Source organism: Crocodylus siamensis, chromosome 11 (genome assembly GCF_052110815.1).
Source record: "Crocodylus siamensis isolate JL-2025a chromosome 11, ASM5211081v1, whole genome shotgun sequence".
In the NCBI taxonomy this organism is placed as follows: Eukaryota; Metazoa; Chordata; order Crocodylia; family Crocodylidae; genus Crocodylus; species Crocodylus siamensis.
Genome location: NC_143405.1, coordinates 12445139 through 12472929, shown reverse-complemented (window position 1 = coordinate 12472929; position 27791 = coordinate 12445139).

The window sequence follows — 27791 nt, the reverse complement described above, 5'->3', positions numbered from 1 at the left end:
TGTAAATTCATTTCCTCATGGATTAATATTATTTTTAAAGGAAAAAGATCCCCTTACATATTTTTTCCTTCCCCTGCCACTGCATGATTGTTCAGTATATAATGTTCCTGAATATTACATCTGAGCTAATTTTAAATGACATAAGCAATGTATTCTTTTGGGAGACACATCCATATGTTAATAGACCTTCCTTCCTGGGGAACAAATTCCGACATTGACCTCATAATTTTTCTTCAGTTTCATGAGATTTACACTGTTATAATTGAGGGCAGAATTTGGCCAATTAGCATCAATGAAATCATACTAAAGATGGATTTGTCCTACTTAAATCAGTTAATCTTTCCTTGTAAATCAATCTTTCTGTCCCTTAATCATTTCTGATGATGCTCTTTAAATTCTCTCCAATTTGTCAATATGATGTTGGTGCTGAAATACTCAGAGCTGAATGCAGTTTTGTTTTAGCAGGCCCACAGTGGAATAGGCCATCACTTTCCTGGACTGTGACATAATTATTAATATGGTACCCATGATAGAATTGTTCTCCTGTTGTTTGCCAGGGTATTGCACTGGAAACTCAAAGGCATATTGAATTTGCAATGTCTTTCACCCCTCTTTCCATATGACCATTGCACCCAGATATGTCACTGACATCCTGTGCCACGTTGGGCAACTTGCTTCATCTTTCTGTGCCTTTCTGTGCCTTTATAACTTTAATACTGATGACAACCTACACATCACAACCGGGACAGAAAAGCTTACAGTCAGTCTGGGTTGCAAAGGCTTCTTAGGCCTGCAAATCGGAACCACTCTGTGGCTATATATTAAACTCTCTCTGGGCCTGATTCAAAGTCTTTATTTGAATATAAAGATGTATGGCTAGTTCAGTCAGCTTTGGATCAGCCCTTTAGATCCTTGTGTTGTTGCAATGAAGAGAGAAAAACTCTACACCTCCCCATACCAGTTTAAAATGGTACATCTCCATGTACATCTGTTGAGGCTCTGGCCTCTATTAATATCCACTTATTAAAATTTGAGCTAGAAGGTTGAATCCTGTCTGTTCAGTGGTGACTTTTCTCCATTTTCAAGCTGACTGAAAGTCTTGCTTGGCTGATTCTGCACACTAGTCTCTCTCTCCCAGGTTGTCTAAGACCGCCTTATTTCTGCTGCTTATTGTCTTTGAAAACTGAGTGGAGGAAAGTGCTGAGGTGAAGAGGGCGAACGGGCTAGAGAAGAGAAGTGTTGGAGAAGAGGAAGTGGCGAAATAGATGGCGCAAAATTCCAGCATCTCTCTTTGAAAGGATAGTGCTGAAGGTTAAAAATCAGCCAGTTGCCCCTTCGGGCTGGCACTGCTGATAGACAGAACCTTTATCAGGTGTCAGCAAAGGCATATGACATTTATCAAGGTGGAAAGCCTGGTGCTGCTGAACTGACAGAATACATTCAATACATGCCATTTCCACTGCACTAATATTCCTTAATGGCATGATTTCTCACTGAGAAAAGGACAGTTCCCTCCTTTTGTCTAATCCCAAGTCTCTCTCCATCTTGTTGTTGCTTCTTTTCCCTCCCCTCCATCTTCCTTTTTCCTTGTCCTCTACCTTTCTCCCCTCCTCCCATTTTTTCCTCCCCTGCCCTTTCTTTCTATTTAGCTTTCTCCCTCTTTCCAGCATGCGCTTGCTCTCCCTACTCTTCCTCAGTTCCTCCCACTGTCTCTTCATCCACATACCGCAGAGGAGTACTACTGAACCCAGTGCCCTCGGGGGCGAGAAGATGAAATGAACTAAACTGGGAGTGCAATTGCCAGACTTGGGTAACAGCACAATTTTAGTCTCTTCAGTTCACAGGAAAGATGAGGAGCCACTGACCATGAAATGGAGGCCAAAGGAACTGAGTATCATAATCAAGTAGCTAAAGACTTTCCAGAAGAGTTAGAACTGAGAGCTGGGTCCATGAACTACACAAAGCACAGCCTGACAAGAGCGAAAGAGGTCTGAAATGCAGTGATAAAGTGATTATGCAGATCTAAGTAGTAATTTTGTGTTCTAGTATTTTCCAGTTTGAATATGATGCATTTGCAAGAGATGTGAGCTACTCTTAAGTTCCAGCTAATAGGAATGGCCTGTCCCTATAGAATACATGCATGGGAATAGCAAAAGTAGTCACTGGGTGTCACCATTGAGCCACAGAAATGCAACTGGAAGATCATTCTTTATCTGCTTTTAAAGCATTGACACTTATGGGAGACAACTGAAATGGAAGCTCCCGATCAAGTCAACATCCCTCTGTAGTCTGCCTTCTACTGGAACTTCACATTGGTACCAGTGCTAGTGTGTGTCACATACAGTGTGAAAGCCAAAGTTTTCATCTTCAAAGTGGTCCATTGTGACAGCAGAGAGCTCTGGTGTTGAGAACAGTTCTATGATACATGGGAAAAATAAAGCGTCATGAACTCTGAACACTGTGTAAAACACCACGGGGGTACTGCATGAAGATGAGTGCCATCTCAGTGAAATAATGGTAATTGTCATTCATTCAGTTGAGATCAGCAAAGATGCTGACAATGGAGCTACTTTAATATAAAAGAGAGAGAGCACTCACAACAAAAGTCAATGGGTGCCTGTGCATGATGTTGGCTTTATGGGTTTAACATTCATGCGGCATGTGTTCCACCAAAGCCCAGACATCTTAACCTTATAGGCATGCTGCAAAACCTCCCCTCCCCCCTCCTCCATTTTCTCTAAATCTGTAAAGAGCTGAGATGGAAACATTCATGGACAGTGCCTTTTTTGATTTTTGATGTATTGGGTAGGTGCTTGTTTAGTCTCATTGCAGTGCATTTCCATAGTTATATTAGACATTGACTTTCCCTAGAGGTGGAACACTTAATTCTCATATGTTCCTATGAATACTCCAACCAAAATAAATAGAAATCACCACTAATTTCAACAAAACTAAGAACAAGATACCTTTCAACATAGGGGTCCGCAATGGAGCAGAGGTTATAGCATATAAGGGAATATGCACTGTTCTCCTGCCAGGCTTGAAGACAGAAGCTTTTCCTCTGTATGAACTGCAAACTGGTGGCTGCTCTGGAAGGTGATTTGGAAGGACAGAAACTAGCATGAGAAAGACTGAAGTGCATTTGTACAAGCAGATTCAGGAATCGTTAACCACACAACTCCCAGATTCAAACCCCCGCCCCCAGAAATGGGCCCAGAAGAAGATTCTGGAAAGGCACCTCCACAATTTATAGCCTGGTTCCACAACACAAGATGTGGCTACAGTACTCGCGAGGCCTCTGACTTTGGTGGCAAGGACCTGCCATCATACTGGTAAGGCATTGGTAGTAGCCTTGCTTCTCCTGTCCTTTGCCTATCACACACCAATAGCTTACTGGGTGTCTTGTGGCTCTGGGAGGCAAGAGGGCTGCAGCAGATGTTTTAAACTTGTTTGGACAAATGGTGGCCTGAAAAGAAAAGCTACTGGACTTTGTGACCTGGAAGCCCTCTTTTAATCCTATATTCTTATGTTCCTATGATCTAATGGTAATAGTCCATATTGGAACTAGCGTGGCTTTGCATGATACCATATAGGTCACAGATGACCTGGGAGATCTTGGAAAAGAGAAGAACAGGAATATCCAACCAAGTTTGCACACAGTTATCTTGTGACTCAAGGAAGGCAGAAGCAGAAGCCAACTGCTAGCTGGATAAATAGCATAAGTTAGCAAGAGTTTGATGTTGAGGAACACTGGTGTGTCTTTTATGGGGAGGGGATGGGTTTAGTTTGGGTGACCTCTATCTTAGCAGAAGGGGAACTAGTCTTCTAGGGAATAAGCTGGCTAGACTAGACAGGACTCAGGAGAGCATTAAGCTAATAACAAAACGAGATGGTGATGGGGTGGGGGGGAGGAAAGAACACTCATTTAGCACAAAATCAAGATGTTAAGAACAAAATTAATCAAGGTACCAAGGGACTTGAAGAAATAGAAATTCTTTAATTGCCTATACACCAGTGCTAGGAGCCTAGGTAATAAACGAGGAATTGGAATTGCTCATTTATGAGCATAAATTCGACCTAGTTGGTATAACTGAAACCTGGTGGGAAGATTTGCATGATTGGAATGTTAAAATTACTGTTTATAATCTATTTAGGAAGGATTGAGTGGGCAGAAGGGATGGGGGATTAGCCTTCTATGTGGAAAAAAAAATGCACTACCTGTTTTTGACTCACTGATACTTGTAAAACAAATTATCTTGAGTGTGTTTGGGTCAATGTTCTAACAGATAAAGCACAGGATAGGGTACTGGAAGATGTCTATTAAAGGCCACCAAATCATGCAAGAGAAGGAGATGTCCTAGTTATAATGTGTTGGTTAAAAAGGCTGTGTTACTGTGGAAGACTTAAATCTGAATGACATCCTGGAGGTCTTCTGCTTCCAGTACTAAAATATCTTGGGAATTCCCAAAATCAGTTTGCTACCTCAAACACTCCTACATTAGAGAATTCATGTTGGACTTCATCTTGCCTGAAAAAAAAGGAACTGATTTCAATATCGGCCATTGCTTAGGTACAAATGACCATGACTTGATAACATTTGTATGTACAAACCCATAAAGTCCAAACCAGCCGTATATACACATGCTCTCTCTTTCTTCTCTCTCTCCCGCAGACACACCTGTGCATGAGCACAATATATCAAGAGAACCAATTTCACAAACAATTACAAGCCAGTTCAGCTGGGAAAAAAATAGAATTTAAGCAGAAAAATGTGAATGGTAAATGGAAATGATTTAAGAACATTTTATTAAATGCCCCAAAAGCCACAGTCCCTGCAGTCAAGAAAAAAAAGGCTTTGATGGTTAAAAAAACCAGCATGGCTTAGACGGAAAGTGAAGGCAGCTATAAAAAAAAATTACATGTATATAAACAAATGAAGAAGAAGTGGGAAGTTAATAGCAATGAATATAAATTAGAAACTAGGAAGTATAGAAAATTGCTAAGGAAAGCAAAACAACGTAAATAAAAATTTATGTCCGGCAAAGTTAAAGACAATAAATATGAGCTTTTAAAGTGCATCAAGTACAAAAGTGATCCTAACAGTGGTCTAGTAATAGATAGACAGAGTCAAATTGTAAATCCTAACGAAGAAAAGGAGAAATGTTCAATAAACATTTCTGTTCTATGTTAGAAGGAAAAAAAACACGCTGTTATCTTATCAGACCATGATGATGATCGTGAAATATGTTCTATTCAAACAGTAACTAGGGATGATTTTAAGCAGCCACTACTGAAGTAAAGGGATTTTTTAAATCAACTGGTCTAAATAACTGCCATCCACAGGTTTTAAAAGAACTGGCTCAGGAGCTCTTTGGACTGTTAATGCTAGGTTTCAATAAGTCACAGGCTGTTCCAAAGAACTGGATAAAAACGAAAGACATCATGGACAGAAGAGCTTGGATTATAAGTGTGGAAATGCTAGGCAGAAGTAGAGGTTATATTACTGCTGAAACCTGCACTTATGCAACCACCGTAATATTACGTCTAGTTTTGGTGTTCACCCTCTAACCACACACCTCCCTTGGAGTCTGCCATGAATGCGAAGGGTAGCACACTTGCTCGGTGCATCTCCCTGGGTACACCTGATAAAGCTGAGGTTGTCTGAAATTCTTACCCTGGATACTGTTTAGTCCTGTCTCCAGTATCTTCCCTGGCTTCTGCCTGCATGGTTTCCTGCTCCAGCCTCTCCCTTTGCCTGGCTTCATCATAAATTTCATAGACATTAGGGCTGGAAGGGACCTCAGAAGATCATCGTGTCCAGTCCCCTGCTAGGGTCAAAGGATCCCAGCAAGATAAGCACCCAAACGTTTCTTAAAAGAGTCCAGAGTAGGCACTTGCACAACGCCTGGGGGGAAGCTATTCCAGGCCTTGGGGGCTCGGAGAATAAAGAAGTTTTTCCTGATGCCCAGCCTAAAATGGTCTTGCAGGAGTTTGTGGCCGTTGGATCTTGTCATCCCTTGGGGAGCTCTGGTGAACAGGCATTCCCCCAGATCCTGATCCCTTTCATCTTCTTACTTCCCCTTAGTTCTTTGGCTCCTGTGTACACTGGCCATTCCTTGGCTTGTTCTTTGGATTACAGTTTTGAAGCAGACTCCCCGTGTTTTCCCCAGTCTTGCTCTAATTATTTTCCTAGACTACTCATAGCCTTCAACAAGGATAACTCAGGGATTGGGCTAGTAGCCCAGGGATTTGAAATACCACAGTTTGATTCCCTGTACAGCTATATGCTTCCTTTGTGAAGTCACTTAGGTTCCAGTGCTTGAAAAGTTATATAGGCACCTAATTCCCCTGGAAATCAGTTCCTTCCAGGGTTGGAGATCTCTGCATTCGGCCTCATCTTAACAGGAAAAAGAAAATAGGAATTGATCTAAAAAATAAAAATTAGTGATTGCCTAGGTGACAGTGACTGTGCATTGATGAGCTGAAATGCAAGGGACTTGGTACCTAAATACCCTTGAGAACCTGGACCTAAGTTTCTATGTGGCTGCATTCCCCATCTGTACTTTACAGCTAATAGCAGTGCCCTCCTATGTAGAAAAAAAAGTTAAAGTTTGTGAAGTGCTCAGAAACAAAGATAACAGGGCCCATATAAATACCAAAGATACTTATTCATCTATCTCTACTTTTTTAAAGGATTAGACCTTAACTAGAATAGCAACTGTGGTGGAAAACTCAACATATTAAGGAAAAAAGAGGATGTTAGTTTTTTTCAAGGTCTGTCTTTGCAATGGGGTGCTTTGAAACACAGTTCTCTGAGCACTTGTGTAACAAATGTGTCTTTAAAAAGAACTGGCCATCCATCTTCCTGATGTGGGGTTGATGGATTGCAAATTTCTGAGGAATATCTCTGGTCTGAACCATCCTAACACCTCCAATTAGAAGAGAGACATTTGTAGGTGCAATGCAATGGATTGCTCTATTGTTCTGGTAGCAGAAGGGGGTGATTGAGTACCAAGTGTTTTCATGTGTCCTGTAGTTTTAAAATATTAGATATCACATATAAAAGATTTTTAAATTTTGTGAAGGATTTTCATCATAATGCATCTCACTGATCTCACGCAGTAAAATCTACCTTGGATCTCGTTATGGGTAGGGCAGACCTACTCACTTTTATCTCGCGTTCCATGTGCTTTTGTCCACGTTCTGCAATGGTTCCATAGTGGGGGAAGGACTTGATTGGATGAAGACATGCGCATACATGGACAAACAATACAAAATGGGCTCTGCATGTTGCATGTTAACTTATTTGCTAGTATGCTACCTGGAATACACTGCAGGACAAAGAGACTGCCCAGCATTATACACCAGGTTTGTGTTGCATTGTTCAGCACAGCAAGCCAATTGTCTTGAATGGGATCCAGCACAGAGTCCATTATTCTGCTGAGCATCATCAGTAAAAACGGCATGCTACAACTCTCTGGGACCTCTGATGCAATGTCTAGCACATCGAGAAATATAGCAGACCAGTCCAAGTTCCACATGGAAACTCACTGTGCTCTTGGCATCCAGACAGTTAAATTTAATTTCATGCTTTCGTTTTTAAGGAGAGGGGCAGGTGTGAAGCTGGAGATAGAAGAAAGATCGCAACAGGGTAAGGGGAGATTTGAAATGGGGAAATAAAGATGGTTTAATAACTGGGACACAGTCTACACAGTTAGTGGAATTAAAGTCCTCATTTTTTACTGGCTAGCTGCCAAGAAGAGGCACAAACAAAGGAAGACACAAGCAGGTTAATAAGAGAGAGACTTAAAAAATAGAATTAAAAAAAAAAAGAAACCTAATGAGATCATAGAGATGCTTCTGATGGGATAAATAAGATTTGAACTGGCATTACCTGATCAGTTTGCTCTGTGTATTTTATTTGCCAGGGACAATCTTTTAAGTCTTCCAGGCACAGATTTAAGGCTCGTCATACCAGCAGTCCATCTTCTGTGTTCCTCAACATTTCTGTCTCCTGTCACTGTGGGATTCAGTTGCATCCTTATTCAGCTGCTATGATGAAGGCAGCCTACTTTGGAAAGGCATTTGCTGAGTACTGCATCTGTCAGGAGGCTGAGGAATCACAAGAACTCCTGGCATGATGGCTAGGTGTCAAAAGCAATAAAGGAAAATGATGGTGCGAATCCCAGATGAGGATTTGGGATTTTAGACCTGCTGGTCTGTGACATCTTTGCAGAGGGTATTTTTAACTTGCTTTGATTTTTTCCCTTCTCCTGTTAATGCCCCTCTTGGGAGGTCTCCTGAAATTGTTTCCTTTTACTGTATGTTTGTTTGAACTTTTGAGACAAAAAGGATGGCTTAACAGCTTGAACTGCAGGTCTGATATTCCTAGGCTGTCTGCAACCATGGACTTGAATCATAGCTGAGTTGATTTGGGTCTTTATCATTTGAGGTAAATAAACTGACCTCAGTGGGGTTGCAGTTGTATTGCTGCCAGTGCACTGTCATTTTGGGGTTATCTGGCTTTTTTAGTTAGGTTGGAACAGGAAAACAGAAGGAAACTTTCCCCCCCACCTTGTAGTTGCATATACAGAGAACAACCCTTCAGAATGCTTTGCTAACGACACAAAACCAATTAAAAGTAAAACCAAGAAGCTAATTACAAAATCCCTGGCAAACAATAGAGACCTCTCATTCGGGAGGCCCCAGAATCCCTGCTCTACAATGTGCCATGGAGAAGGAGGACCAATGAGCTAGTCTTGCTTCATTTCTCAGGTTTCTCAGCTCTCTGTCAGGAAGGAAGTGCCACTCTTCCTTCCCAAGAGACTTTTTCAGCCTCTGGAACCCATAGGTTGTGATTTTTCAAAGGTGATTAAGGTTTTGTACCCAAATCCCATTAACTGTGGAAAAGAGCTGGATGCCTAATTCCCTTAAAACAATTATAGAGTTATAGAAACTTCAGGTTGGAAAGGACCTCAGGAGGTCATCTAGTCCAACCCCCTGCTCAAAGCATGACCATCCCCAATTGTATCATCACAGCCAAGGCTTGGTTTAGCCAGGTGTTAAAAACCTCCAATGAAGGAGATTCCCAGCCTTTTTGGGGTTGTTCTTTGGGGGGTGGGGGGGTGAGGAGTTTTGGCTTCCTTGTTTGTGAGGTGCAGCAGCTCTCCAGTTGCTATTGTGTCTCGAGGCCTGATATTCTACAGGCTCAATTTTTCATTTCAGTTTTGGGAAGCCTTTTTTTCTTCTCCTCAAGAGTTGGTTGTTCTGCCAAAGATGTAATGGATGGATCTTTCCATAAGGTTCTTGAAAACAAGACTTCAACATCTTGATTAACCTAGATTTTAATTTCTCAGGAGATCTCTTTTTGATGGGGGGGAGCGATCTGTAAAATAATTCTACCTACCTCCCATGGAATAAGGGCTTGGCCACATGTCCTTGGCTTAAACTACTCCTCCCATTGATGTGCTGCACATCAGTGGAAGATGTATCAATTTTATTATTCCTACAAATGCATTAAGTTTCTGTGAACGGTACCAGGCTGATGCTGGTTGAAGTCCTCTTTATACAGGAAGGTATAAGCAGTCCCTCCAAGTTTTTGTTGTCTTTTACTACCTTATCTCACCACCAGTGCCTTTGTCTTCTCTGGCTCTTAGATATCTTGAAGATTTTGAATAGTCTGAATTCATACTCTTTGAATACTTTTATGGTATGGCATAGATGGATGGAGATTGATCACCTGTACACCAAGTTTTAATCTAGAGTTTGCCTGCCTGATTTCATGGAGCCTCTCCCGTGTGGCCCTGGAGCGTGCACTAGAGGCCTTCTGCGAGGACGGATCCTGGTGTCATGATGTGGGGTTGCATTCTCCTTAGGGGATACCCCAGTATTCACCTGCCACATCTTGGGTGTTATATTTAGTAGTAGGGTTCCCTTCCATCATGGGGAACGCATCGAGCATTGTCACTAGCGCCAGGGCTCCATCTCCCCTACACCCCAGCCATGCACCAGCATATTGGGACTGCTGAACAGTGGGTTATTTGGCTTCATCTTGCTATGGTATCCCACTCTTTCTCTGCCTCTCTCCCCGGTGTTTGAAACAGTCTTTCTACCCACCACACAGGTTTTCCTGGGGTGGTACGATGGCCATGATGATGGGTCTAACCTATCCATTTTGGGATCTTCTGTGTGGCCCTGGCCCACTCAACCCTCAGTGTCTGCCCTTTGGCCTTCTCTCTGGCCCCGGGACTTCAAGGTAACTGAACTGTAACTAAAGACCCAAAACTCCAGGGAGGGTCCTCTGTCCACTCCCCACTCATGCATCCTGTTTTCGTTGGCTTCACTGTCTCTCGGCATCTTCCTCTGGACTGACTCCCTCACTGGTCAGGGTGGTGTGATCCTTTAAATCGGGCCTTGGACCCTCCTGCTGGGTCCCTCTCTGGCCCCTCTTTGTGTCCGTTCAGGGCCTCCATTCAACCTGGGAGGGGTGGGCAGTCCTATAGCTACCACCCTGTTGTGCCCCCCTGCTGCTTTCCTGCTGTTGGCTTTTATCCCTACCGGGTGCTGTTCCTGAATGATGTCATCAGGTGACACTGGCCCCAGCCACACTGAAAAGCACCTGATGAACTGCGTGGTTGCTCTGTCCCTCTGTGGCTTGTCTGGCCCGGCTATGCCTAAGGGAGGTAAGTTTGCCCTGTTCTCAAGGCTTTTCTCATCGTTGCAGTGGGTTGTCTCTGACATGACCCATGCCATGGGAGGGGTCTCCCACCCCTTTCTTATTTTCCCCCTGGGACACAGAGTCAGGTTTTATGAGTGCTATTAATTAGCAGTGTAGTAGACACAGTTAGTCCTCTCTCCATACACCTTAAACCATCTTGAGAGAGAATCTCATTGCTTCAGCTTGAAGCTAGATTCACCTTCCACCTGCTCCTCCTTAGAAAGGGCCACCCCTATTTACTTAGGGCATTGAAATTGGTGCTTAATCAGAAGGCATTATAGACCCATGTGTAAGAGACTGGGTTCAAACAGTAGCAGGATATAATAATGCCATTTTTTTTTTTACCCTTCTGCATATCCACATGGAATTTCAATCCAAGGAACACAGGAATCTAGCTGTGCTTCTCTCTCACACAGACATTATCCCAAGGGCATATGGCGCGTTCTCATTATTAGTTCCCATTGTGGAAACAACTCCTGTAACACTACTGAAAAAAAGACTCTTATTTAGTTTGTGCTTAAAATCCATTGATTTGACTAGGATTTAAGCATATGGTCAAAGTAAAGCATCAAATATAAAGCACACTTAGAGTGTTGTGCCAAACAGATGCTTGTCTGAATCCAGGCCGCATTTAGCTCTCTCCTGAGCCATCACTCCTATTGATTAAGGCTGTCTGTTACAAAGTCCTATGGAATTCTATTTAGATAAGTAAATAATACGGCTACATGTTCAGAGAACTGCAGGTTTAAATCTAATGGGCCAGACTTCAATTGAGATACACTGATTTATACCAGGTGAAAATCTGGCACAGAAATTGAATTATTTTACTCTTTTTTCCAACTGAAGTAGCCCCAATATGCCATTCTGTGCTAAAATTCAATAACCAAGAAGCTAAGTTTTCTTTTTTCTTTCATCACAGTAGGTGGGTTGCTCTCAAGTAAGCATACCAATATAACTAAATATATTTTTAAACTTCTTTAACTAGGCAAAGCTATGCCTGGGGTCTTTGAATATATTTATGGTACAGCATGGATGGAGATTGATCATCTGTACACAAAATTTTAATTGAGAGTCAAACTTTATGAGCGTTATTAATTACTAATGTAGCAGATAGAGATTGAATGTTCTTGGGGAAGAACAAATCCTTTTTGTTCTGGATTTGTATTGTGCTCAATGCACCAGGATGCTGATTTGTACCTGCTGATCCTAGGTGCTGCATGAATAATATGTATAATCATTGTGCTAGGTACCAGAACCATTGTCTCAAAGTAACTAAATCTAAAAGGCAAAACATGCAAAGTGTACAAACAACCCAATGAGGCAAAATCAGGAAGACAAATTATGAAAAGAAATAGAATTTTAGCACTTTGCTACACACATTTTAGAAGAGAAAATCTGCAAGGCATAATTTGAGAGAAGATGGCTATGATGATAGTTGCCAATACAAATCCCTAAAACGGACAGAGAAGAGAAAATAGCAATAAAAGGACATCTTAGAACTGGAAGGTGCCAAAAAATATCTTGTCGGGTGCAGGGAGGAGGGAGGGAGAGAGGAATCCACTTGAATATCTTCCACTGTCTGCACTTCAGTTACCTTGAACCACAAGACAGAGAGAAGCAGTGATTAGGAGAGAGCTCCTATACCTAGATTTGTACATAATTCATAGTTTGACTTCTCCAAGTTTGCATAATAAATAGTTTAAACACTGCAGAAAATGTCGGAGAGAGGAAATTAGAATTCTGAATGAAAAAGTTAATTATACCTCCAAGGATTTTTTTTCAGATATATAGAAGGGGAAAAAAAAAAACCCTAAGAGTGGATAATTTAATCTTAAAGGAGATGGAAATACAAGAAATTACAGGAGTGGCAATAACTTGAGAGAGATCTTATTAAATAGGATAATTAGACTAATTTAATTTTAAAACTGTGGTGTTGCATTATAGATAAACAATGGAATAAAGTAATAGCCCTGGACAGTGCTCTTTTAGCTATGGATGTTTCTTGGTTCAGTTCATGATTTTGAGTTTCATTTTCAATTCAGTTCTTTCTGTTGTGTTACTGCTGAATTACCATAATGGATGGCTTCCTTATTCAGATCCATTTATAAGTCACATGCAAGTATCAGCACTAAAAATATGGATGAATGAGTAAGAACACATGAGTGATTAATTTGATCACTTGTGAGTGGATCAGAAATGTGGCAATTAATGGATCAATTGATGTGTCCCAGATCTGAAAGATTGTAGATGCCAGGTCCTCAGAGATTAGGTGTCTAATTCCTACTCGGCGAGCTACCTACCACTGAAATCCCATTGAAGTCGATAGGAGTTAGGCCCCTAAACAGGTGTCCAAAGACTTTTTGAGTGCCTGTGCCTAAATACCAATATATCTGAAGGAAACATTTTTTCTCTTAATCTCGAATGCATTTCCCACGGTGACGATTTCCAACTGTCTTCCCTTCTATGGACAGAGTACTGTGTTTGTGCCCTAGAGGGGTGACTGGGAAACAAAGCAAACAGGAAAGACAAGAAAGACTGCAAGAAGAAACAGGAATATTGGAAGAGACGTTAGATTAACAGAACGAGATAAGGATGAGTTATGACAAGCTATCACAAAAGTTCCTCTTCTCCGTTTTCATACTCCGTATATTAGAAAGTTCTGTAAACAGCCACTTCCATCCAGCCTCTAACAGAGATGAGGTAGGACAGCCAGTGACTTGGAGCTTCTCTGATGTCAGATAACCATCCTGATGCATGTCTAAGATGCCTTTCAACTCGAGCTGCCTCAGCTGTCATCCAAATGCCATTCTGGAGGAAAATAAACGTCTGCTTTCTCCTGGTTTTCTTTCCCCTCTTCCTGAATGTTACCCTCACGGTGCACATTGATCTGCAATGTATTTTGGAGGCTAGGGGCACTGATACATCTGAGCAAGCTGGATTCAAATACAAGTGCTGAAAATGACACCTGCCGAATGGCAACATCCGCCTGGCCTTGTACAGCATCTGATAACCAATTAAAGGAATGATTTATGGCTTTAAGAGAGGATACCCTTCCTAACTTTTGAGTGGAGGGGAAGATAATTCATAAAGACAGTGACAAGAACTATTCTTCTCATGGGGGAGCAGGGTCTTTGGAAACAAGGCTTGCTGATGAGCATGTTAGCGAGGACATGGAGAGCTGAGATGTTCTCTCATAAGCTATTTGTTTTCTGAGCAAAACAGGCATGTGGATCAGCAAGCAGCAACAGAAAAGGAGAGGTTCCCTCTGCCAGCTCCCTTACAAAAGAGCCACAGTGGCCTTGGACTTTGTACAAGGGCTGATCAGACTTCAGGGGCAAAGTGGGACATTTTTGGAGGAATTAAAAAGCTCTGGAGGAAAGAGCTGTACTGGCTACCTGCTCCCAGGTTTTGGTGCAGCAAGGGCCGGTAGCAGCCCAGGCTGTGCGCCCTGATCCGGAGGTCACTCTCCCTGGCAGCCTACAGAGGTGACAACTGTTGACTCTCAGGGCATCTTACTGCATGGTTTCATGGTAAAATGACTGCTTCTGGAAGCAGTGCCTTGTGCTGCTCCGGGTCCCTCTCCCCAAGGAGCAAGGCAGTTGTTTTCCTGTGGCACTTCAGGCATTGCTAGTGACAGGACCAATTAGAGCACCCCATGCTTATCAGCCTGCTCCTAATGCTGCTTGGGCATGGCTATATCAGTCCTGGTATAGGAGGAAACCCACTAAAAGCAGTGCAGGTGGCTTCAGAGCATTGCTATAAAGCATGGCTAGTTTACCAAGTAGACATGAGCTATTTCCCAGGTTTATTTATATTTTTGCTTGAGCACAGTAGGATGATCCTGGGAGATTAGAAGAGAGCTGACTGTGCTTTTAAATTTGAGTTGTTTACATGTTCCTTAGAAGCTTTAATAATTACATGTAATTCCTCTTCTGGGAATGATTCCCCACAGTACATGAAGATATAGGCACAGGGAAATAATATGACTCAGGGCCGTACATTTATACAACAGCCAGTTTATGTATGTGTTACAGCTAAAGGAACCAGTCCTGCAAGCCCAGGTATAATCAAATACTCAAGTGATTGGTCCCCAGGTTTTCCTCTACCAGAGATGGGATGAAGCCACAGTATTTTTGGAGTTAAGTTGACTGAGTGGATATGGAAATGAAGTGAGAAGTTAGAGACCTGGTTCTGCTCCTGAACGATCATTGCTACAGATTCCAAACACATCCAAATTCAGGACTACTTAAATGAGCAGTTTTGGTTTTTCTCCTTATTTCGATCTGAGAAGGTGAGCATAACACAAAGCTACCTTCATGATGAAATGCATATCAGGGACACTGATATACATTTGTTTCTATGCTCTGATAATAATACCCTTTACTCTGTGATTCGCAACGTTTTGGTAATGTGAAAAGGCAGATAGGATCATCTGCATTAAACTACCTGGTACTATCAGACAAACTGGGCCCAGTCTGATCAGATGCACTGCTAGAAGCTGAGGATTAGTGGAAAGAGTTTAGCTTGTATGATGAATGGAAGGTACTCAGCTCACTGAGACCTAAAACTTGGGACTCTGCCAGTGATTCACAGCTCTTATGTATAGATTAGGTTCTTTCTCTCCCAGAGTGTTACGGCCATAGTGAAAGATGCTGCAATACATTGGGCAGTTTTCTCAGAAATATCTACATTCACCATGGAGAATGACAGGAACGCCACAACCCAATGTTAGCCTACGGCAAGATCCCCCCAAAAAGGACTTAACTGCTCCAGGTGCCTGAACTGGAATTTTTAGGTGGATTCCCATTTTAGGGATTGCAATTTATTCTTCCATTTTGCAAGGCAGAGAAAAAAGTGTTACATGAAGCCAACCCTGGAAGGAAGGAAGCCTATCCCCCTGCATGCCAATAGCTGTTCATCTGCTTGCATCTCTGAGGACCCTGCCTACACACTGAACCTGACCCTGGAGCCTTCCACTAAGGTCTTAATGTTTTCTTGACAGGAATTCAACCTATGTGTTCCTGACAAAGAAAAGTAGACAGGTGACTTGACCTAGTGTGAGAGGCTCTGAGGGTGCAAGGCCTTACAAAGCAAGTAAATTTGCTGCACCCTGAGGTGGCCCAGCTGTGAAGAGTTCCCTTCACAGGATGAAAATGGAGAATCCCAGCTCACCAGGGACATGCAAGTCAATGATAAAGGTTTTGCCAATACAATAGGGGTAAGAAGGATATTAAGAAATATCCTTTACCTTACCCAGGGGTCATATTTAATGAAGAATAAATACAAACAATGGAAGATTCCCAGAAGGTTGAAGAATTCAGTGATTTTCTTGCTTCAGACTTCACAAGAATGGGTAATTGTGACAAGCTACTTAGTGGCATTAGTTTAACAAGGGGAGGGGAGCACAGGCCAACATAGAAAGGAAACAAGTTAAAGAATATTTAGATAAGGCACATGCATTCAAGTCATCAGGGCCTGATGCAATTCACCTGAGAATACTCAAGGAACTAACTGAAGCAATGTCTGAACCATTAGCAATTATCTTTGATAACTCATGGAGGATGGGGGAGGTCTCAGGTGAATGGAGAAGGGCAAACATATTACTTATATTTAAACAGGGAAAAAAGGAGGACTCAGGGAATTGTAGACTAGTCAGCTTAACCTAGAAAGATACTAGAGCAAATTATTAAACAATCAATTTATAAGCATCTGGAGGATAATAAAGTGATTTAAAGAAACAGCCAACATGGATTTATCAAGAAATAACCATGTTAAACCAATCTAATTTTCTTCTCTGACTAGCCTAGTGGATCAGGGGAAGCAATCAATGTAGTGTAGCTTGACTTTGTAAGGATTTTAAGTCTCTTCTTTCATTCTGGGGAGCAAATATGGTCTAGATGATATCATCATAAGGCAAGTGCACAACAGGTAGGAAAAAAAATCAACTCTCAAAGAATACTTACCAATTATTTACTATTGCAACAGGAGGACAGTTAAAGTGAAGTCCCCTAGAAGCCTGTCCTAGTCCCAGTAATATTAACCGTTTTTATGAATAATCTGGGAGATGGAATGGATACACTTCCAAAATTTGCCGATGGCATTAAGCTAAGAGAGCTGGCAAGTCCTTTGGATGGAAGGATTCAAATTCCACATAATTTTGATAAGCTGGAGATACAATCTGAAATGAGAAAGATGAAACTCAACAAAGTCAAGTGCTGCTTGTAACCAAGAGGAAGGAAAAGTTGTGTGCACAAATACCAGATGGGAAATAACTGGCAAAGCGGCAGTATTGAAGACAAGGATCTAGGGCTTACAGTAGAACACAGACTAAATATTGTCACAGGGCTGATGGGCCCTGAGCAAGCTGCATCTAATAGGCACTTCTGTAGCACCAGGGTGAAGTGCTCTCAGAAAAGCAACAAATAGATTTTCCAGCACATTGGGAAGGCATTTTTAGTTACAACTTAGCCTACTTTTGAGTGGCTGTTCTATATTCTTAACATATTGTTAGCCAAAAAAGCACAATGCACCTGATAGAGAATGTCCCCATGCTTGCGGATGCAGGACAATTTTTAAGTACACAACAGGGCCAATGTTAGGAGATGTCTGAACAGATTGGATTTAGCTGCACACCAGATCTCCCAAGAGGCAGTAAGGATCTTGGGAGAGCTCACTGCATACGATAGCTTATGAGACTGACCAATATAATGATGAATTGCATATTATCAATAAAAAGCGTGCTCCTAACCTGTTCAAAGGATTCATTTTGACTGAATTCCCTGGCCTTGAGAAGACAGACCCATAACAATATGAAGCAACAAGGTGATGTGGCTGTGTAAAAGGCACATAGGGTATACTAATATGTCAGTCATGGGAGCTAACAACTGCATTTTACTTAGTGGAGAGGCCTCATGGGCATTTACACATGTGCTCTGGGAGTGATGATGGTGGGCAGGGGGGTGCCTTAATTAGAGCGGCTCTGGAGAGTCCTATGTATCAACATCCCTGTGCTTAAAAATGGTGGTGGGGGCATGTTATCTAAAGCTTGTTAAATGAGATTTAGTTAAAGCACCCCCAACACCACTTTAAAACATGGGGATAATACATGAGCCGACAGAGTCTGCTGGAGCGCAGTAATTCCCAGGCTCCAATAGACTCAATTAATCAAGTCTGCCCTGATGCGCTGTAATTACAGTGAGTCAGAGCAGCCTCCCTGCTTGTATATAGCTGCCCCATCATGTGCCTAGCTCTGGGCCCCACACTTCCAGGAAGTGGGAGATAAACTCAAGGAACGGAGAGCAGTGGGAATTATAAGAAATTTGGAAAATGTGGGTAATAAGAAAGGCTGTGAGGGCATTAGATCTTTCCAGTCTAGAAAAGAAAAAAATGAGGGAGGAAAGAATGACAGGTTTCCAGCAAGTAAACTGTTTCCATAAAAAGATTAGTGATCAATTGTTTACTTGGTTCACTGCAGATAGGACAAGAAGTAAGCTCCTAAACTTACAGCAAAAAAGGGTTTTCCTAGTAAAGCAGCATTTCACGTAATAAGGCAGGGGAAGAAACTTCTGAAGAGTAATGAATGACTGGAACCATGTATTTAGGGAGGTTGTGGAATCTCTTTCATTGAAGTTTTTAATTTTTCTAAGAACAGATTGGTCAAGCATCTGTCACGGATGGTCTAGATATACTAAACTCAACTTAGTGACCTCTTGAGTTCCCTCCCAACTCTACATTTCGATGTTTTCTAGGTCTGTAATGAAAACAAATCCTTGTAATGTTTTTGCGAAACAGAATTGTGCTGAAACATCCATTTCCAGACAGAAAAGGTCAGGTTTTCCATTAGGCTCTCTCTCTGAGAGTGATTGGAGAATCCACCCCGGACTGTAAAAACCTCCCTGACAAAAACTACATAAAAATCTATATGTCTCAGTGAAATGCTTTGGCTTCTCTGAAACTATTTTTCAATGAAAATGCATTACATCAAAAAAGTTCTGATGAGCTCGTACTCAGGAGAGCTGGCGGGGTGTGACAAGATATTAGCCATCAGTGAGAGTCCAGCTCAGCTATCCCAGTGACTAAAATTTCTTGCTGTCTAATAGTCATCTGATAGCCTGTTTTCCCATCTCAGGTTCCCTGAAGGTAGTTTTCCTATCAGCAAATTGCCATAACAGGCATTATTTCCCACCCTCTCTGTCAGCACATTCAGAAATGCCAAGGGACAAATGGCAAATAGACAGAACTATTGTTACCTCTGATTCTAGTTCTGCACAGCCTCCGGATATAATGATGAAGCAGCAGGGGGGAGGAGCTCATCTGGCTAGTGCTTATACTCATCCCTCTCACGTGCTTCTTTTATGGGGTCTTGGAGCTACAGAAGTGCAATATGGAAAAGACTTCCCAGAACATCCAGTTCTATTTCCCAGACAGTGTAGCATGGTCACCCCTATCAGTCTGTGATATTTGGAAGGCAACAAAAACTCATTCCTTTTTGCAACACAAAGTAAGTCAAGTCAGTCTAAGTCAGCTGAAAAATCGATAGGACAGAGCAGAAAAACTTGTATACTGGTATGAAGCTGAAGGTCCTTGACCGGGGTTTTCAGGGCCAAATTTAAAGAAAGGTTCCACGTATTGGACGTTGATTCTTTTTGGAAGTGTCATAGATGGGGTTTGAGGAGATGAGAACATTGGCAAATCCATGCCTTCAAGTGGATAAATAGGATCCATTTAAAAAACAGGTTTTAGTTTTAGCTGCTGTTCATACATGGATTTGGCTCTGAGGTCTTAGTGAGAGTTTGGGTCCAGGAGTGTAAAATCCATTATAATGACAGAATTATAATGAAATAGAAGGGAGAAAGAGAGATAAAAAGATCTAACCGTGACTTGGGAAATGCTGAGCCTGATTCTGATCTTATCTGCCCTTCTGAGAATCAGGAGTAACTATATTAGGGTCAGTGCAATCAGGTACAAACCATCACCTATAAGAAAAGATCCTCCCCTTTACTCGATGCAGAATTTTAAAAGTGAATTTTCACTCTGTATAGTCATACTTCTCACACAGTATGGTGATTCTAAATTTAACAGACAATGTTTGTATCCTGCAGTGGGTATAGATCAGCATAGTTTCTTCAAAATCAGTGGAGTTATACTGATTTATATAAACAGAGATTCTAGCTCCTGGTGTCCAGTCTTGCTTAAGGGCCTGAAACCGTCTTGCCAAACAACAGGATACCACAAATTTTCTTTTTCGTCAACTGTAAATCTGAAACAGTTGCAGAAGAGCTGATGGAGATTCTCCAAATGCTTGATGGCTCTCCATGTTTCTGTTCCACATCTTACTAAGTATGAGTATGCCCATCATATGAGTAGTGTAAATGAGGGAAGAATTGGGCCTACTGGGTCCGTCTATACATTCAATTAACGCATCTTAGGTAATGCACATCTACCAGGCGCATTTACATATGTATTTTAATGTGGATTAGCTTATTTTAATAAATATTAAAATTTTACTTTAAAAAAGTGCTTTTTACCATTAAAGTTCACGTGTAGATGTGCCCAATATTACCAAACAAATCACTGGTATGTTAGGGCATGTATAGATGACATGAGAGCCCTAAATTGAAGAGGTGGGTTTTTAAAAACACTGCTTCAATTTAGGGTGAAGTAAACCCCTGTGTCATGCACATACCCAAGCACTTACCTGCCTCTCTGGCAGCAGGGAGGGCTGCTGGTGGGTGGAGTGGTCCCTGTGCTGTAGGGGGGCTGGTGTTTCCTTTTGCTGCAGCGGCGCCCCCCCAGCCGGCACCCAGCTCGGGTGGTTTTGGGGGGCACCGCAGCCACGGAGGAAGGCATTGGGCCTCTGTGAAGCTCAGGCAGGCAGGCAGGCTCCAGGTGAAGAGAAAAAAAAAAGATCAGGCCTGCTACCTTTTCTTTTTCTTGGGCGGAGCCTGCCTTTCTGGGCTGCTGCCAGGCTGCCTGCACAGGCTTCCTGCAGAGGCCCTGAGCTGCATGGAGCCCGGTGCCTCGCTCTGCAGCTGTAGGACAGCAAAATGAAACTCCTTAGAGAAGTTTTAGTTTGCTGCGCCCCATGTCACGAATCACTGAGCCGGAAGGGTGCGAGGGGGGCCCCCTGTATGCTCCCTGGCAGATCCGGAAGTGCTTCTGGTCCACTTCTGGGTCTGCTACTGAGTGTGCTAGGGACCCCTGTGCTCCTGTGGGACACTCCATGTATCCCAGCATCACAGCATTCATGAGTCCCTGCTACCTACAGGTATGTAGAAATAACATTTAAAGCTGTGTCTGTGTCTGAATCACCGAATCTTTGCAAATCTCTCCAAATCATTTCAGAAGGTTCCGATTCGATTCAGAGAGATTAAAGTGTTCTTTGATGGCAGAGATTTGGCCACCGAATTGGGCCAAACCTCTGCCAGATTGAATCAGGGAGCGAAGCTTCACATACCTCTACCACACACAGCCTTAAGATTTGCTAGGGGAAGCAAGCAGAGCTATGGCACTGACAATGCATCCAAGCCTAATCACAGAGCATTCATAGCATTATTGAGGTGAGAATAAGACTTGAAGATTGATATTTCTGGACAAAAAAATCGTGTAAAAAGCACAAGGCACAAACAGATGTGTGTGTTTGTGTGTATGTGTGTGATCCTGCATCCATCCATGACCTAGAGTTTTAATGGGGTTTCTGTATGTGTGCTTCACCTTATGGACATCCTAAATGTAAGAGCACTAGCTGCTTCTCTGGTCTCTGAAATGTAATGATCCATGACTGCTATTCAGTCACACAATATATACTCACAGTGAGGTGCAAACCCTTTTGAGAAAGATGATACTGATCTTGGGGGAAAAAAATATGAAAAAAAATTACTCTGGAGACCAACTTTATGTTCTCCGCTGGCTATGCTGCTTAGAGAATAGTAGTAACTTAAGTTTCACACCAGAGGCAACAGGAGAAAGGGGGAAATTAGTTAATCAATCTCACCTATATTGGAACTCCAGGCTGAGATTCTATATAATGAAAACTAGTATTACAAAAATCGGTGGCAGAAAAAAAGAACTATGGTGACAGATGGTCCCCGGTCCCCATTCATCAATATAGAGCTCATCTACTATCAAGAACCTCTGGGTGACTTGCAGATATAAACATTTATTTCTGCCATGCACCTCTCTAGCACCATAGTTAAAAAAACATACATTGAAAATACGGCTATCTAACTGGTGGTCAACAGGGTGGGGTAGCACAGCAGTGTTGCTAGAGACACTCTAAGGGTATCCAAACACTTTTGTTGGAGGGGTGAGACAGCAGGGCACCAAGAGGGGTGACAGGAGCTTTTTTCCATTAGTGGTGTGAACACCTTGCTCCCCTAGTGTGCAGAAACTCATAGCTTCTCCCCAAGCTGATCTCCCAGCCGTTGATATCTTCAGTGTATTGAAGCTACATACCTAAGTCCACTTCACCTGCATCATCATTTTACTTGTCTTGCTCAGTTTTTTTAAAAAACTCATCATGCCTCCCTTGATTCACCTCTATGTACTTAGGAGGCAGCAGTATAAAATTGAACAAGAAAACCAAGTCATTCCTCATCTTCATAAATGATTGTAGTTTCCCATTTGTTGTGCCATACTCAGTGTGGCTGCTTCTACAGTAACTGAGATCTCTTCTAGCTATTTAAAAATTTGCTCCTTATCAGAGACTCCTTTGAAAATCCCAGCCTATTACTTTGAAATGCATTTGGAAATGAATGCTGCATCAGTACAATGCCTGGATCATGGGTGTTAAGCATTTCCATTGACCTATTCTGGACTGGAATCCGACTTTACCATTCAGCCTATCTTAACTGTGCCAATATACATCAGTATGGACAGTACTGGAACAATTACAAACCAAGGCCGCATTGTCATTTCAAGCCTGCGATGAGGGGCACTGTGGCATGCAGGAAGGGTTGTAATGAAGTATACCTCCTTTTCAAGTAGCACAGCATGCATGTGGTCCATAGAAGATCATTTGGGAGAAATGAGCCTGTGCAAATTTGCATGCTCCTATGACTAGGCTGTGACCAGCACTGAAGTTTGCTTATTTAAAATCAGCTCAGGTATTTGCACACAATACTGCAGTCCACAGCATGGGCATACTCATACTTAGTAAGATGTGGAACATAAACATGGAGAGCCATCAAGCATTCATGGGACAGTACAGTAACCTATGACTTAATTAACAACCACAGACTGGTCTGTTAGCTTTAATTGTGGACTACAGGCCTGAAACTTGGTGTTACAAATCACACTGAGGATCTTCAGAGGTGGCCTGGAGAGTTCTCAGCCCCGAGTTGCCCTCTTAAATGCTGAACAACAGTAAACTTCTTGTTCTGTCCATGAAGATCCTGGAACTGCATAAAAGAAATGAGAAACAACCTGAAGAGGTCCTGGAGTGAGTCCCCTGAGGATCCTGATGCCGGGAATCACCTTCAGGTTCAGCCTGGTTTGTGTGGATGGATCACAGACACTTCTGTGCTATTAGTCTGTACAGCTTCCTCATGCTTTAATATTTATAGGAAGCTACTCTAACATATCAAACATGGATTCATCTTTATGCCATTACTCCCAAGTTACATAACTCACCGTGTCGGATGTGCCCAATCAAGGCACAATTTCTCTTCTTCCTGTGCCAAAGGCAGACCAAGTATAAATGGGAGCGTCTCCCCTGAAATGATAGCTTTTTAAAACCAGCATTCAATTTTGCACTCCTGCAGTTTTGTTTGGTTTTGGGTATTTTTCATACATGTCCACATCAGACTTTATTCCTTAACACAGTCCAAAGCCACAAATTATACTACTACTTTTCCTTTTCCTTTTCCTTTTCCTCTTCCTCCTTTATTTTCCAGTCCAAACAGAAGTCAAGCCAAAGAACAGGTTGAATAATTATGTTATGTATTTATATCGTTTTAAGTAGATGGAAAACTTCTCCAAAGGGTGGAAATGACAACCTAAAAGAAGGGTGAATTCAGGCTGGCATTTTCAAAGATGGCCAAAGTGGTGAGGTATCCACGTGCCACTGAAAATCAGCAGAAGTTAGGTGTTTATTGCCTTGCAAATACACAGAATTGTTATGGTTTAATGAAATCAGAGCAAAAGTGTTTGCAGATGCTGTTACTGAGGTTTGAGATTGACTTATCACAACTTAGTTCAAACCTTTTACTGCCTGCTTCAAGCTAGACTAAAGGAAATGCGTCTCCACAGTATGTAAGTTATTTTAACTTATTGCTATAAAATAGTACTTTAAGGTAAACCAGTGCAACTCTGTCTCTAGACTAGTTCTAGCTCCCTAGTACTCTTTTGAAAATCCCAGCCTCAAACTAGACTTTGAGAAGGCACTGGGGAAGAGCATTTCAAACACACTTCTGCCTTGGCTATGTAGGCATGAGCAAGTGACTGTAGGAACTGATTTATCTTACATACTGTGATTCCCTATTCACATACAAGCCTTTCCTTGGTTTCCTACTTAATGTGCTTAAGTAGGAAGAAAGAGAATTTTGTGTGATTATGGAGATTTCTCTTCTTTTACCTCTCTCCCAGTGAGCCCAAGACTACTTTGTTATTAATACCGTAAGTGTAGTCACCATAACCACAAGCACCTATGGCACTTGATAGTGAGTAAAATGCAATCTCTGATGCCAAAAAGCCCACACCACAAAGGAATACAGATAACAGAAAACATGATGGTGCACAGGAAATGCAGAGAAAAGGAAGTAGCAATGACATCACTGGGCTTTTTGGTAATGTGCCCTTCTTGTGCTTTCCAGAAGGTAGCTACTATGTTTACTAGCATCAGTCATACAATAGGGACATAAATGTATAGGTTTCCTCCATTTTGAGGTGAGACTTGGAGGAGCAGGTGGAATCACAACAGGCTCGGCAGGGAGAGAGGAAGGTCTGAAGATGAAGTTGATGGAAGGGAACTGAGGTGAAATGGTTTAGATGTGTTTATGAGAAGAGCTGAGTGTCACCCCTGCTTTCTGAGGGCTACTAGCAGGTGCCTAATGCAGGTAGTTGTAACATTTCTGCTGTAATTCAGGTGATCGGATGCAGCCTACAGAAGGTTTTGGTCCTCTCTAGGAAGATGCCTAGCTTGAGTCCAGGGAGTAAATCAAGAGATGGTTGAGGTCCCAGATCATGTTCTTCTGCTAAAAGCAGGGGTGTGGGGAGGGGGAACTACCTCCATTCTCCCTAGTGCTAGCTAGCAAGCCCTTCTCCCTATTCTCTTGACAGCTTTGGATAGCACTACTTTCCACAGAGCCTTCTGGTGTTGGCTTCAGTAGTTTAATGTTCTTTGACAATGAGATGTGTCTACTGTTGTTTTACCACTGTCTGATGCATTGAGCACTGTCAGATAGAGTCACTCCAGTGAGATGTTGCAGTACCTGGGATGCTGTGGCTGTGCAATGCTGGCCTGGTACTGTCAATTGTATTTCTCTCCATAGTTCTCTACTAAAGAGATGTTTAAAGTGAGACCTCAGTGGGAGTAAGTGATGTATTCAGGCAGCCAGCACAGAATCGGATGAGCAAATATAAAGGCAGCAAGTAAGAAACAAGCAGAGTCAAGCATTTGGGTAGTGCATTACTCACTGTATTTCTCTGAGCAACGGGAGTTTGTGGCTCAGAGTATTACAGGATGGCTTCATGAAGAGGAGAAAATTGACAGAAATGCCATGTTTCAATTGGAAAGACACCAAATTAAAAAAACCCAAACCCTCTCACGATAACATATGGGATCATATCCATATACTGCACCCCCTATGAATTCACTCCGTGCTAAAACTATAAGCATTGAAATGCTCACAGACAATGAACACGCAACACACTGCAAACATCCACATGGAGAGTCACACAAATGTTCCCATAAGTACTGTGACACTCACAGTCTCTGACATATACATAAACTCATATCTGCCTACTCGGCCATTCTTGCATTAACACCTTATATGTTTATAGTGGGTCTGGGTCACTGTAGTGGGTCTGGTGCTGGGGTGGCAAAGTCACCCCCTGACAGCCACTTGGATCTCATCTTGCTTGCCTCCTCTGACTTCTCAGGGTCCCATCCTGCCGTGCCTTGATGCTATGATTGGACAGAGAGTCTGCCACTAGACAGCAGGGAGGTTTTGGGTGCTAGGCCCTTTTCTGGATTCTAGGCCCCCTGGACTTGGCCAATTTTACTCTAGCTTGGCCCTCCTACTGTCTCAGGACCGTAGGTTCCCAGGCCACAGCTCCAGCCCTGCCTTTGTGGCCTTCGGACTCCTCAGTCCCTGGTCTCGTGTTCAAGGCCTCTGGGCTTGCAACCCCGATCTTTGCTGTCCAACACCACAGTCCTTCTGCTAATAGCAGTGCTAGACCCTACAAAGGATCCAGGACCATGGGTTCTCTTGGCACCCTTCTCAGTGGCCTCCTCTGCCCCTACAGCCACAAATCCCCCCTCCCCCCCGTATTTAAAAGCAAATGAAAAGATATGAGCCTCCGCTGTCATACTAAAGGTATCCTGCGTTAACACCATGGCAAAACTACCATGCAAGCCCCCGAAATAATTATCTTTAGCTGCTTGGTGGCACAGCTTCTCTGCAGCCTGGAGTCCTTCTTCCTTGTCCTGTCAGACCCCAATCCTCCCTGGATCTTTGCTTCCTACTGCCTGCAGGGCCAAATTGTCCCTCTTGCCTCAGACCCTGGGCTTATATGCCTCTTTCTGGGCCACTTGACCCACCACTTCTTCCCCAGGCCTGTCAGTAACTGGCTGCACAGTGCTGGCTGCACCTGGGGTAGGTGGCCATTTTATTCAAGGGCCCTCTGCTACTATCAGTCTGTCCAGGAGGCCAGAGCCAACCAGCTGATCCGTGGCTCCCTCTGTCCTTCAGTGATGGGGTAGGGTTCCCATTACAAGCACCCTTTAATTCAGAACATTTTCAGAATCACAGAATTATACACTATTGGGTGTATGCTCACCTTAAAGATCACATAGTTCAACCACTTGCTCAAGGCTGCATCATCCCTGTCTAAATCAGCCCAGGCAACTCTTTGTCCAACCATGTGCCTCTACTTCAGATGTTCAGGAACTTAAACACTTCCAGTGATGGAAATGCTATAGCCTCTACCCTCGGAAAACCCCAAAGGACTACAGACTATGGGCAGCATGCACTTGACCATATATTTTGTTCAGTGTTTTAAAGATGTAACCTGCTTTATCAGAACTGAAATGTAAAAATACAGTGATTGTTCAGTATTTGTAATAGAGAAAAGAGCAGATCTAGTAAAACCTACATGGGTAGGAATATAAAGAGACCTCCCTCACAAACATATCCACCTGTACGGTTCCACCAAACTCATGTCTACACTCAGAAGAACAGAAGAAGAGCCATACTGGGTCAAACCAACGGGACATCTTGCCCAGTAGTCTAGAGATACCCAGTTCAATGCACTCCCTCTATAACATCCACTTCTGCCACTGTCAGAGAGAGAGCGATCTAGTCTCTATTCACCCGGCACCCACCATTATTAGTCAGATGCTGGAGGAAACATCTCTAACATCTCCACCAGCACTACACAGACCTCTGTGCACAGACTCACAAACCACTATGCACCAACACACACATACACCTACCCTCTCACCTATCTCAATTGTCATTTCATCACAGACACCTCTCCACTCACCCATGCTTACTCCCATATACTCCCAGGCATGCATATAATATAAAACAAATATCAGTATACACACTGGTCCCCTGCAGGAAGATAAAAGTTCCCGGAAGCTGCGAGAGGTTTAAAAGCTAAGCCTGTCGTGCACAACTCCAGTGCTGCTGACATTACCAGACGGCATTAATTTAATTCCACTCAGTTATGCTTTTAAATTTGATTTGAAAAATGTGTCATAAAATGCTATTGAGAAGTGCAGTGCTGCATTTCCAAGCAGCCTGTGAGGTTTCCTGTGTTAAAAAATTCAGGGGGATGTGGGAGTGAATTCACACAGTACTGCAGGCCACTCCAGAAGGGATCCTCCCATGACAAGGAATGAGGAGGTGAG